Consider the following 10,995-nt stretch of genomic DNA (forward strand, 5'->3'; position numbering starts at 1 on the left):
TGAGAGACCCCTCAACCCCATTGTTGTCTTTTGCAAACACCTGCAGTAACAAATCTGCTACAGAGGAGATGCCTAGTCAGTCATGCATGGTAACCCCACCAGCAGACATACTTGGAGAGACTGGAAAAGCAGCTCTCCTGTCCAGAGACCCCTTAAAGGTCCTCTTTAGGGGCTCCCTCCTTTTCTGAAACACAGCACTGAGATGATCTGTGTTTTTTTTTTTAAAAAGTGTGACAGAGTAATGCTTTGATTCAAGGCACGGTCTGTGTGGCAGCAAATCTCTCCTAGTGCCATCAGTATTTTCTTCCCCAGGAGGGCGGTGTTCTGGCAGACAAAAACATGGTACATTTTCCTGTTTGTTAATTGCCTCTTTTAAAAAAATCTTCCCTTCGGCTTTTAGGAACATACTTCATGGTAGTAATTGCCAAAAGAATAACAGCCAGCAAAGTGTCTTTGCTGCACTCTTTTTCAAAGTCCTTCCCTCACTGCAAACCACTCAGCATTTATTAACCTTTTCCTGCATTTGAAAACCCATTAACCTCTGAATGACATTTTGTCACCCTCACCTTTTAGCCAAGTGCAAACAGACTAATTCACCTGCACACGTTTCCATTACTGTGCTTATCAAGGTTGAATAACCACTATAGAAGTCCAATATTAAGAAGAAATGGTGCATTCTATCATGAATGAGAAAGATACTGCATTTTCATCTTCTCCACTGGGGCCAAAGATGTCTGTTAACAGAAAGGCTAGCTGCGGCTGAGCTACAAGTTTCTGTGTAGCTCAGTTCTTAGCTGAAGCATTAGCTTAATTTCTGACTCTTCATATAATGTTACTTATAGTTTCACTTCAGGGCTATAGTGAGTGAAACCAGAATGTAATTCTCAGTCAACCTTCAAAGACAGTGTATCGTACAATATTAGTGAGACAAATATTGAATACAGTCAGAAAATGCCATAAATAGTAGTATTAATGAAAGTTAGATAGTTTTAAAAAGCAACTGGTAAATCCAGCAATATTTCTTGTACGTGACATTTTATGGATTATTTGCATTGCTCCTTCTTTTCTAGCCCATGACTAAAACTGCTAACTGTAAAATCTGAACTAGTTTTCTTAAGGAGATGAGCTAAAGCTTTAAGGCAGCAAATAGGTATCTCTGGTTTTCGTGCTGGAAATCCTGCACAGACAGATTTTGCTTTCAGTATCCCTGCTTAATAGCATGTTACTTGCCACAGCATCACTGCAGAAATAAACCACGCACTAGCAAAATAAACAGTTAGTAATGTGTAATTTTTATCTTCAGTTCTAGATTTTAACTTGACTTTGTCTTATTTTAAGTAAAGTAATCATAATATCTTCCTTTTGAAACCTTTCTGCTTCATAATACATGTTCCAATTCTGGTTCTTACCCATTCTTTGGCTATATTAGCCCCATATAATGGATAATTAATTCTGTATTCTGATACCTACCTTCTCTACTGCTGTGAAATGTACACTGATGAATTTTTGTTGTTGTCAATTCCTAAGAAATTAGGCGGCTTTATTTTGGAGTTATCAAAAAGAAGACCACACACAGAACCTTTTATGAATCAAATACTTATTTGCTGCCTGTGATTAGGATGCATGGTAACAGTCCTTGCCTCTCAAAATTTTCTCACGGAGGTCAGATAGTCTTAATCCTTTTGCCAAGGAATGAGGGAGAAAAACATTGTACCCTCCACCCTGCATACCTGCCTGAAGTCCAAGGACACAACAACCTTGATAGCATTGCAGTGACAGTCCATTCAAATATGTCAACAAAGGAGGTGGGTTTTTTTTTAATAGACTAATTTTAAAAAGTTAGTGGAATGTTTTGAAGACAGAAAGTAGCCTTCCCTCATGCTTTCACTCCCTCACTTGGATTTTCTCTTTGACTTAGCTGACAGCTATGCTTTTGTATGAAAGCCAAGGAACAGATGAGTTAAAGTAAGAAACTAGAACTCTATGTCCAAGTATCAGAGCAATTTGCTGCAGCACTACACTTGTCAGATTCACCTTTTTATAACAAGTATGAATGACAGAAAAGGTCTGCAGCATGAACCTGAGAGTGGGCTGCATATTTTGTAGTTGTACCAGGGGTTTTTGGGGACAGCAGCGGGACAAGTTGTGCTCTGCCTGTTTTCGTGAGCAAACGGCCTTGCAGGTGGTACAGGTTGCAGCAATCAGAACAAAGTTAATTGTGGCCAAGTATGAACTTTGTTAATGAAGTTCTTATTTCACATAAATTTCTTGCTATACTTTTAAATCAAAACCATTCTGCTATGCAGCACATTTTTACAATCCGTTTGCCTGATGGAACTGCAATACTGTTATGAATAGCCTGATGGAGTTGGATAGGACATGGCCACTGTTAATGCTTTTTCAAAATGTAACTGAAGAATATCATACATATGAATTCATAAAACCTGTAGCAGATATAGTTATTAAGTTTCTAAGTTTTAAGTCTGATGGCGGTTTATCCCAGTACAATTCCAAAGAACTACACAGTTTTGTCATATTGTAAAGTGTTTCTCTACTACTATTATTCAAAAGCTAAATGCTTAACTTTATGAATCCTTCCAGTGTCTGTGAGATGTTTGAAAACACTGGAAGCAAAGATGTACTTAAGCGCTTGCAGGATTAGACACCATGAATGTAGTCTTGAGCAATTTGTACAACTTGGACTTTCCTTATTTACTCTGTCAAAATAGAAAATACTTATTTAAATCCTTTAATCTGAAATAGTCTTGCATTAATCTTTCCCTACAGGTTTCATGTTTTTAGTCTGTTAAAGCAAGAGGCTAAACCAAAATACTTACCAGTATATCTTGCTTAAAACTTTCTCTTGGCTTCAGACCAATCTCTAATACGTGCTGAATGAATGTAACAAGATGTAATCAAACAGAATACACATCTTACATATTACCACTGCTTCAGTATCAAAGTCATACCCTGTAGCTCTTGAATGTAGTACTTATCTCCTGGCTTCAAGTTAATAATAATTAACTCTCCCACTAATTTTGAAATAATGGAAGGCTTTCCTTTATCTACTGATTAGTAAGAAACAAGGAAGATACTTTGATGTCCTCCCCTTGGAATTGTTGTAATATTTTAGCTTAAGCCTCCTGACCTGATTTGTAAGGGTTCAAGTCAAGAAGGATTAAAATTTTCTCATAACTGAAAAACTGTTCTCTACTGCTAGTTCCTTTTGAGATTCTTCTCTTATCTCCAAGGTTAGGTAAAACATCAGAGGATTAGAAATATGCTCTGTCTGTGAGATAGCTCAAGACGACCTTGTAGTGTTATCCCACATTTAAAAGTTCGTTTATTTCTTCTTAATTTAAGCAATGTGCTCAGGCTCGGAAGAAAACAGCACAAACAGCCTCCAGCAGCTTTAAAACTGATAGACCCTACCTAATTTTCAAGCTGTTTCAAACATCTTTCACTTCTTTCTTTGATGAGTTTTAACAACTAGTATTTCTGCAGGATGCTATTGCTCCAGAGTGGCTTTCTCTGCCTGTTACAGATTTGTTAGATTTTCATGCCTAGTGAGTTATTTGCAAGATCCACTTTCTGGTTTTGTTAAGAAATTAGGTGGATAGCTTCTGCAGATTAATCCTCTGCTATTGCGTTGTTCTCATTGTACTAGCTGTTTAGGGAACATGGGGTATCTTTGTGTGTATCATGGACTGGCATCCCTAAGCTAGCTCCTAATGAAATCAGGCTGTGAACTCTGTTCCTTTTCCGCTGTCCTCTTTCTTTTTTTTAAATTATTTTTATTATTTTCTCCAAGCAATCTTTCATCTTCCTGTCATAGTTTAAAATCCTTTTGGTCTGACATAGTGCTTTAAGTGACCGCTTTTTGAGCATGAAGTTAATATATCCATGCTGTTCAGAATACATATAGATAAATACAATATGGTGCTTATTTCCACCGAATGCTAGGTGAAGTCTGTGAATAAACCTGCGCAAATCACAGTGGGGTTTATCCACGAGTGTCTGGCTCCCCGAAATACTTCATCGACCGCCTCATCCTTACTACTCACACGCACCCTCATGTGGGCAAATTCTATATTGTTCCCTCCTCCTCGGGGTTTTCTGGAGTAAATCCCTGAGCACAGAAGTGTCTTGCTGTCCCATCTGGCATCCTCTAAAAGATGGAGAGGATCTTTGACAAAAAAGTATATTTAAATAGTGTGAATCTCGCAGTACACGTGCTTCATTTCTCCAGGCTGGTGCTGAGATTCAAAGGTTTTATAAATCCACATAACTATCTTGACTTGCACAGTATGACCAAAGTAGATATAGGAATATGAGAAAAAAGATCTTGCCTGTAAACACTGTAGTTATGCTTTAAACAGGAAAATCAACACAGTAGGCCTTAAAGAGACACAGATTTCAAAATTCCCTAGGGAAGAGAGAAAATTCGTTGCAAGGTGTATTATCAACACAGTCTTACTTCGTGAGGGAAACTATTTCATGCCAGGTCAGGCTTGTGCATTTTACTTGCAAGCATGATGGTCTTTACATACCATACCACACCATACCATACCAAATATTCTTTGTTCACACCCTTAAGGAGAAAACCACTGGAATGATAGCAAAAACTGTACTGAGGTTTGCTGCAGTTCCCATTTTACAGCTCTTCAGTCTTCTATCAGTTTCTGAAGCTTTCACGCATTGCTATGAAACTTCATTTCTCTCAATCATCAATTTCTTTTGAGAGACTCAGATTTTAGACTATGGAATGTGTAGAAAGATGTTTCTATTGTAACAAAATTATTGAAGCCCTTTTTTAAGGATTTAAATATTGTTTAAAATTGGCAGTACAGTATCTTGCAGTAGAAAATGTGATCCCTAACTAGACAATGAATTCTCAGAGAATTCTGTTTTTCAGCTGTACTTATCCTAATTCAGGATATTGGCTCTTCCACATTTTTGTTTACACAGTAATAATCAGAGCACACCTGCAATTAAACCAACTGTTGCTGAGGAAAAAAATAACTGACCTTGATACTAATCATCCCTGTGTAACAGAATATCTTAGTCAGCTGCATAGTTAAGCGAGGCATCATGGGCAGTGCTGTAGGTTAGAGGTCTTCAGGACAAACATACGCAGGTGAACTGTGAATCAGAGGCAGACACTCAAAGGCAGTAGGTGGTAAGAATGTTCTTCTAGAAGGACACAGCAGATCCTACAGAGTGAAATATTTTACCCAAATAGTTTAATTTGTCCACTGGAGTCAAATCTTGTATGACTAGGAAAAAGTAAGGACTTCTTTGCCGACTTCAGATAAATCAGAATCACAAATAGAAGGAATAACTTAAAATAGTGTAGAAGTGTTAGTGTTAAAGAGGTGTGAATTCACAGTATGCTCTCTGTTCTGCACAAGGATCCCTGTATGACCAGCTTTACATATCCATCTTCCACTGTTTATTTCCTACTGTTATGGAACAAAATTTAACTGTGTTTCTCTACTGTTTTGGTTTAATTTATTTCATAGAATCATAGAATCATAGAATGGTTTGGGTTGGAAGGGACCTCAAAGATCATCTAGTTCCAACCCCCCTGCCATGGGCAGGGACACCCTCCACTAGACCACGTTGCCCAAAGCCCCATCCAACCTGGCCTTGAACACTCCAGGGATGGGGCATCCACCACCTCTCTGGGCAACCTGTGCCAGTGCCTCACCACCCTCACAGTGAAAAATTTCTTTCTAACATCTAATCTAAATCGACCCTCCTTCAGCTTAAACCCATTACCCCTTGTCCTGTCACTACACTCCCTGATGAACAGTCCCTCACCAGCTTTCCTGTAGGCCCCTTCAGGTACTGGAAGGCCGCAATTAGATCTCCCCGGAGCCTTCTCTTCTCCAGGCCAAACAAGCCCAACTCTCTCAGCCTGTCCTCACAGGAGAGGTGCTCCAGCCCTCCAATCAGCTTTGTGGCCTCCTCTGGACTCGCTCCAACAGCTCAATGTCTCTCCTGTACTGGGGCCCCCAGAGCTGGACGCAGTACTCCAGGTGGGGTCTCACAAGAGCAGAGTAGGGGGGGCAGGATCACCTCCCTCGACCTGCTGGTCACGCCTCTTTTGATGCAGCCCAGGACACAGTTGGCTTTCTGGGCTGCAAGCGCACACTGCTGGCTCATGTTGAGCTTCTCATCAATCAAAACCCCCAAGTCCTTCTCCTCAGGGCTGCTTTCAATCCATTCCTCGCCCAGCCTATAGTCGTGCTTGGGATTGCGCTGACCCATGTGCAGGACCTTGCACTTGGCCTCATTGAACTTTGCACGGGCCCACCTCTCCAGCCTGTCAAGGTCCCTCTAGATGGCATCCCTTCCCTCCAGCGTGTTGACCACACCACACAGCTTGGTGTCATCAGCAAACTTGCTGAGGGTGCACTCGATCCCACTGTCCATGTTGCCAACAGAGATGTTGAACAGTGCCGGTCCCAGTATCGACCCCTGAGGAACACCACTCATCACCATTCTCCACTTGGACGTTGAGCCATTGACCACAACTCTTTGAGTGCAACCATCCAGCCAATTCCTTATCCACTGAGTGGTTCATCCATCGAATCCATGTCTCTCCAATTTAGAGACAAGGATGTCGTGTGGGACAGTGTCACATGCCTTGCACAAGTCCAGGTAGATCATGTCAGTTGCCCTTCCCTTATCCACTGACGCTGTAACCCCATCATAGAAGGCCGCCAAGTTTGTCAGGCGTGATTTGCCCTTAGTGAAGCCGTGTTGGCTGTCACCAATCACCTCCTTATTTTCCATGTGCCTGAGCATAGTCTCCAGGAGGGTCTGCATTTGTTTAAGTTTGATTATGTGGGTGGTTTTTTGTGCTGTGAATAAAGTTGCAGAATTTATGTGGCTTAACTTTGAAGAGGAAGGAGATAATTTCACTGGTTGGATTTCCCGTTCTGGTTCATAGCAGGACCACAGTTTTATACCAGCACAGCTGAGCCACAGGCATGCTGCAGGACAGAGAAGAAAATGCCGGAGGAGGCTGGAACTGCTTCAGCTGGCAGTGGAGGTTTTTTCTGTTTGTAATTTGCCTGTTCACCTTAAACATAGAGGAGAAGGGAGCTTAGCTAACCAAATCACAGTGTGCAGCCCTAGCACACAAGAATATCAACCCTACCTCTAAGTGCCCTGGTCTTTTGTTTCATTTGCTCTGTGTAGATCAGAGCATCACAGGCAATGTTCTCTTGGAGGATCTTCAGAACTCCACAGGTCTCTCTGAGCCCATAAATACTTTCCATGATGGAGAGGTCCTCGTCATGCCTTGAGTAACACCGCAAGAGCACCTGACAGTGGTGCTTTGTGCCTTCTTCTCTAAGCCTCTTCATACTTTTGCCTCTACCCAATGTGATGCACCACTAAGGGCTGCCAAAGGCTGTTTGCCTGTGTGTAAAGTAGGTTACTCCCCTTTGTGAGAGCTTTAAACTGCTGAGTTGTGGCTGTGTACACAGAGCAATGGTGGTCACAAATACTGAGGAGCAGCTGATCCTGACATCAGCTGGCATTAGTCTGGCTACGCTTTGACATGCTTAATCAGACCTAAGTTAATTTAGGGGCTGGAGAGACACTGTAGTTGGATGCAAAATATTCAGAGGTTGCCTTCCACACAGAAACATTTATTTTGAAAAGCCAAAACTGAAGCTACTTTAAATGAAGAAACAACAAATCCAGACTTTTCACTGGGGAAGGGTGGGTGATCTTATTCGAGACACCTGATAAAATTCAACTTCAGTAAACCAGTTTAATCTGAAGTGTTTGTGGAGATATATATTACAGCTGTCTTCCCATCAATCTGGTCGATGTTATTTATTATCTGCATCATAAGAGTGCTTTGTTGTATTAGACATAAAAATCCACAATACAATGCTCTTCCCTCTGCTCTAAACCGATGTATTATGCATTTTTATGCAGAAACGGAGAGTCATTATGTTTTCCAGCAAATCCTAAGACAATACTCACAATTAATGTTTCCAAAAGAACAGCTAACTATAAAATGAGAGCTGATATTAATATACATTGTATTAAATCTGTGAGTGTAAAGGAGGCTCCTTATATAAGGGAGCTTAAAACATACTTAAGCAGACAGATTTTTCCTTCCTCCTCTATGCTGAAAGAACACTCAGATCAATCAAGAATATTAAAATACCCTGGTTTTTTTTCCAGGAAATGTTGGAGTATGGTGTATAGACAAAAGAGAGAGAAAGGAGAATCTCAGAGCACGCACTGTTGACTAATGCTCGTGAAAGAAAAAAAAAATAGGACCACAAGCAAGGGAATAGAGATCAGTTACTTGAGTCATCAGTAGAGCAATATTTCAAACTTTCTTTTTTAAATAAATGCAACTGTGATTAAATTGGACCTTCTTTTTAGGAGTTCCTCTAAGGTGAAACAGTTGGAAAAGATGCAAATGCTTGATATGGTAACTAGTCTTCTCCATGTACTTATAGCACTGCCCAAAAGAAATCCTAAAAAGAAATGATAAAATTAATCCTGATAAACTCTTTGGTAATAAATGAAATGTGCTAGTAGATAACTTACTATAACTTACTCAAGAAACTGCCTTGTTTTTTCCCCTTTTCATAACAGACATAAAACTTTACAATACACTGTACAAGTCTTCAACATTTAGTCTTTATGAGTTGAAAATGCAATCTTACTGTGTTAAACAGACTGTGGTAAGTAATGGAAGCAAATAATGCTGGCTATAGAAATAGCTGTTCCACAGAAGATGCTCCATAGGTAGCTGCTAAACATTGATGAAAGAAATGTATTGCCTTTTGCAAATTCCAGTTCTGAAAAAAACCTGCAATCTTCTATAATTCAGTTAAAAGTCCCGAGACTGCACTAACAAGAGTTGTGCCAGTCAGTTGATCTCTTCATTGCCTGCTGCTGAATCGTCTCCGCTGGAATTGCTGTGGAGGGGCTGGTGGGGTTCGTTGAAAAGCATATGTACCACCTCTGGAGTGCCTGTTGTAGGGCTGAAGGGATTGAATAGGCTTTCACATCCTCCAGAGCAGCTGGAAGCCTGTACTATACACTCACTGTGGTTTGTGTAATGTCTCTTAAACAGAATAGGAATATTTCCAACTAAATTAGTTTATATAAGTTTACAACATCAGAAAAAAAAAAACTCTTACGTGGAAAAGAAATCAAGTAATTAAATCCTTCTTCCTTCCTGAAAACAAGTACACTCCAGCGACAGTTGGTTCAACGGCAAGGCAAAAGGAGGATTTCTGTGGGTGCAACTGTGTCCAAAATACAGACAAAATGTGCCATTCCACAAAGACACATTCCTAAACAGCGTGAGACAGATAGTGAAGAAATTTTTCCCATAAAAGTTAATGGAACTGAGGCAGGGGAAGCATGCAGGCACTTAAGAAAGAAACATGCCAAACACACAAGACAAGGCAGGTGACATGAAGGCTGGAAGGGCAGAAGCAAGTTTGTTGGGACTGTCAGCTGGAGGAGACACGGTGTTTTCAGAGCTGATCACTGGCCTGAAAGATCTTCTCACTGTCTTGAGGACACGCGGGGCCCAGCGGACATCGCTCCCTGGGGCCACTCTTGCTACCTCCTTCTGAACGGCTGCATTTTCCTCATCGCCTTCCTCAGGCGAACCCAGGCCAGCCACGGGCAAAGGCTGGGGAGTGCGGAGCAGTTGGCAGAGCAGGGCACTAGCAGAGGCGGTGGTCCCCGATGGCAGGGACAGCCGTGGCAGCCAGGGAGGTGTTGCTGCAATGCCCCGGCAGCGGTTGCTTAAAATTGAAAGGCTGATGGGCACAAGACCTGACCCCACCAAGTTAAAAAGGTGGTTTTTGAAAGAGAAGGGGTACCATGTTCTCCCATGAGTAGCTGTGGGGCTCAGGGTAGGCTCTGCTCCAGGGTGAGTGAATGCTGCACCGTTGGAGGGAAGGGCAGTCTGGGGGGTGCCTCCACCAGCGCAGCACCGCAGGACCACGGGCACCGACGCAGGGGTGCTCAGCGCATGGTAACCCTGTGCTCCCCTGCTGCTCGTCACCTGCCGTAAGGGGGGTGAGCTGTGGGGCTAACGCGCCGGCACCAGCAAAGCTGCAGAGCACCAATGTGTGAGCCTTCCAGCTTCTGCAGCGCCTTCTCAAACGGTCTCTGCTTCTCACCCTAGGACACCTCGCAGGAGGTAAACTGACCCTCCCGGTGCAGGAAACAGCCACAGCGCTATGTTTCCCTATTAAATACTGGAGAGGAAACCACACTTGAAGGGAAGAAGGCCGAACGTGATGCCTAGGGCCTTCTCCTGCAGGTAGTCCTGTGCATGGCTGAAACCAGCAGCTTGCTATGCAGGCACAATGGCTCACTTAGACGGAGCTCATTGCAGGCACGAGGCTTACGATGCTGGCACAGGGCTGGCACAGCCAAGCCCTGCATCCCTCCTTACTCGGGATGAGTGGCTGGAGAGAGGCTGAGGGACAGTTGTGCCTGACTGAGATCTTCTCAGCAAAGCGGTTTTGCTTCCGTCCGTGCAGGGTCCCACCTTGGGAAAGCACGTGGCCCAAAGGATGTTCCAGTTGTGAAGCGTTCAGCCAGCCCTTGGCCCCTTTGGCATGGTCAAGCATCATTCCTACAGGAGCCTGCAGCTCTGTGGCAATGGGAACTGCAGGAACAGTAAAACAACAACTATCATTACGTCAACACACAAGGATGCGTGCATCTGCTTATGGCTTAATCTGATTTCTGTTTGAGTCAGTAAAACCATCTGGCTCAATTCTTGCAGGGGGTTCAGACCCACTGGGTGCATTCACCTTCTGGCATCAGCTCCTGAATCCCTCTCAGGATGTTTGAGAGATCTCCGCATGAAAGCTGTAAGGGGAGAAAACAAGCCAAAGGTGGAAACTGGCGGCAGGTCTGCCAAGTGTAGCACGTGGCGGGCAGCACAACAAGAGGAGGAGGAGGTCAGAGCATCCATCAGGC

This window comes from Grus americana, chromosome Z (genome assembly GCF_028858705.1).
Source record: "Grus americana isolate bGruAme1 chromosome Z, bGruAme1.mat, whole genome shotgun sequence".
In the NCBI taxonomy this organism is placed as follows: Eukaryota; Metazoa; Chordata; class Aves; order Gruiformes; family Gruidae; genus Grus; species Grus americana.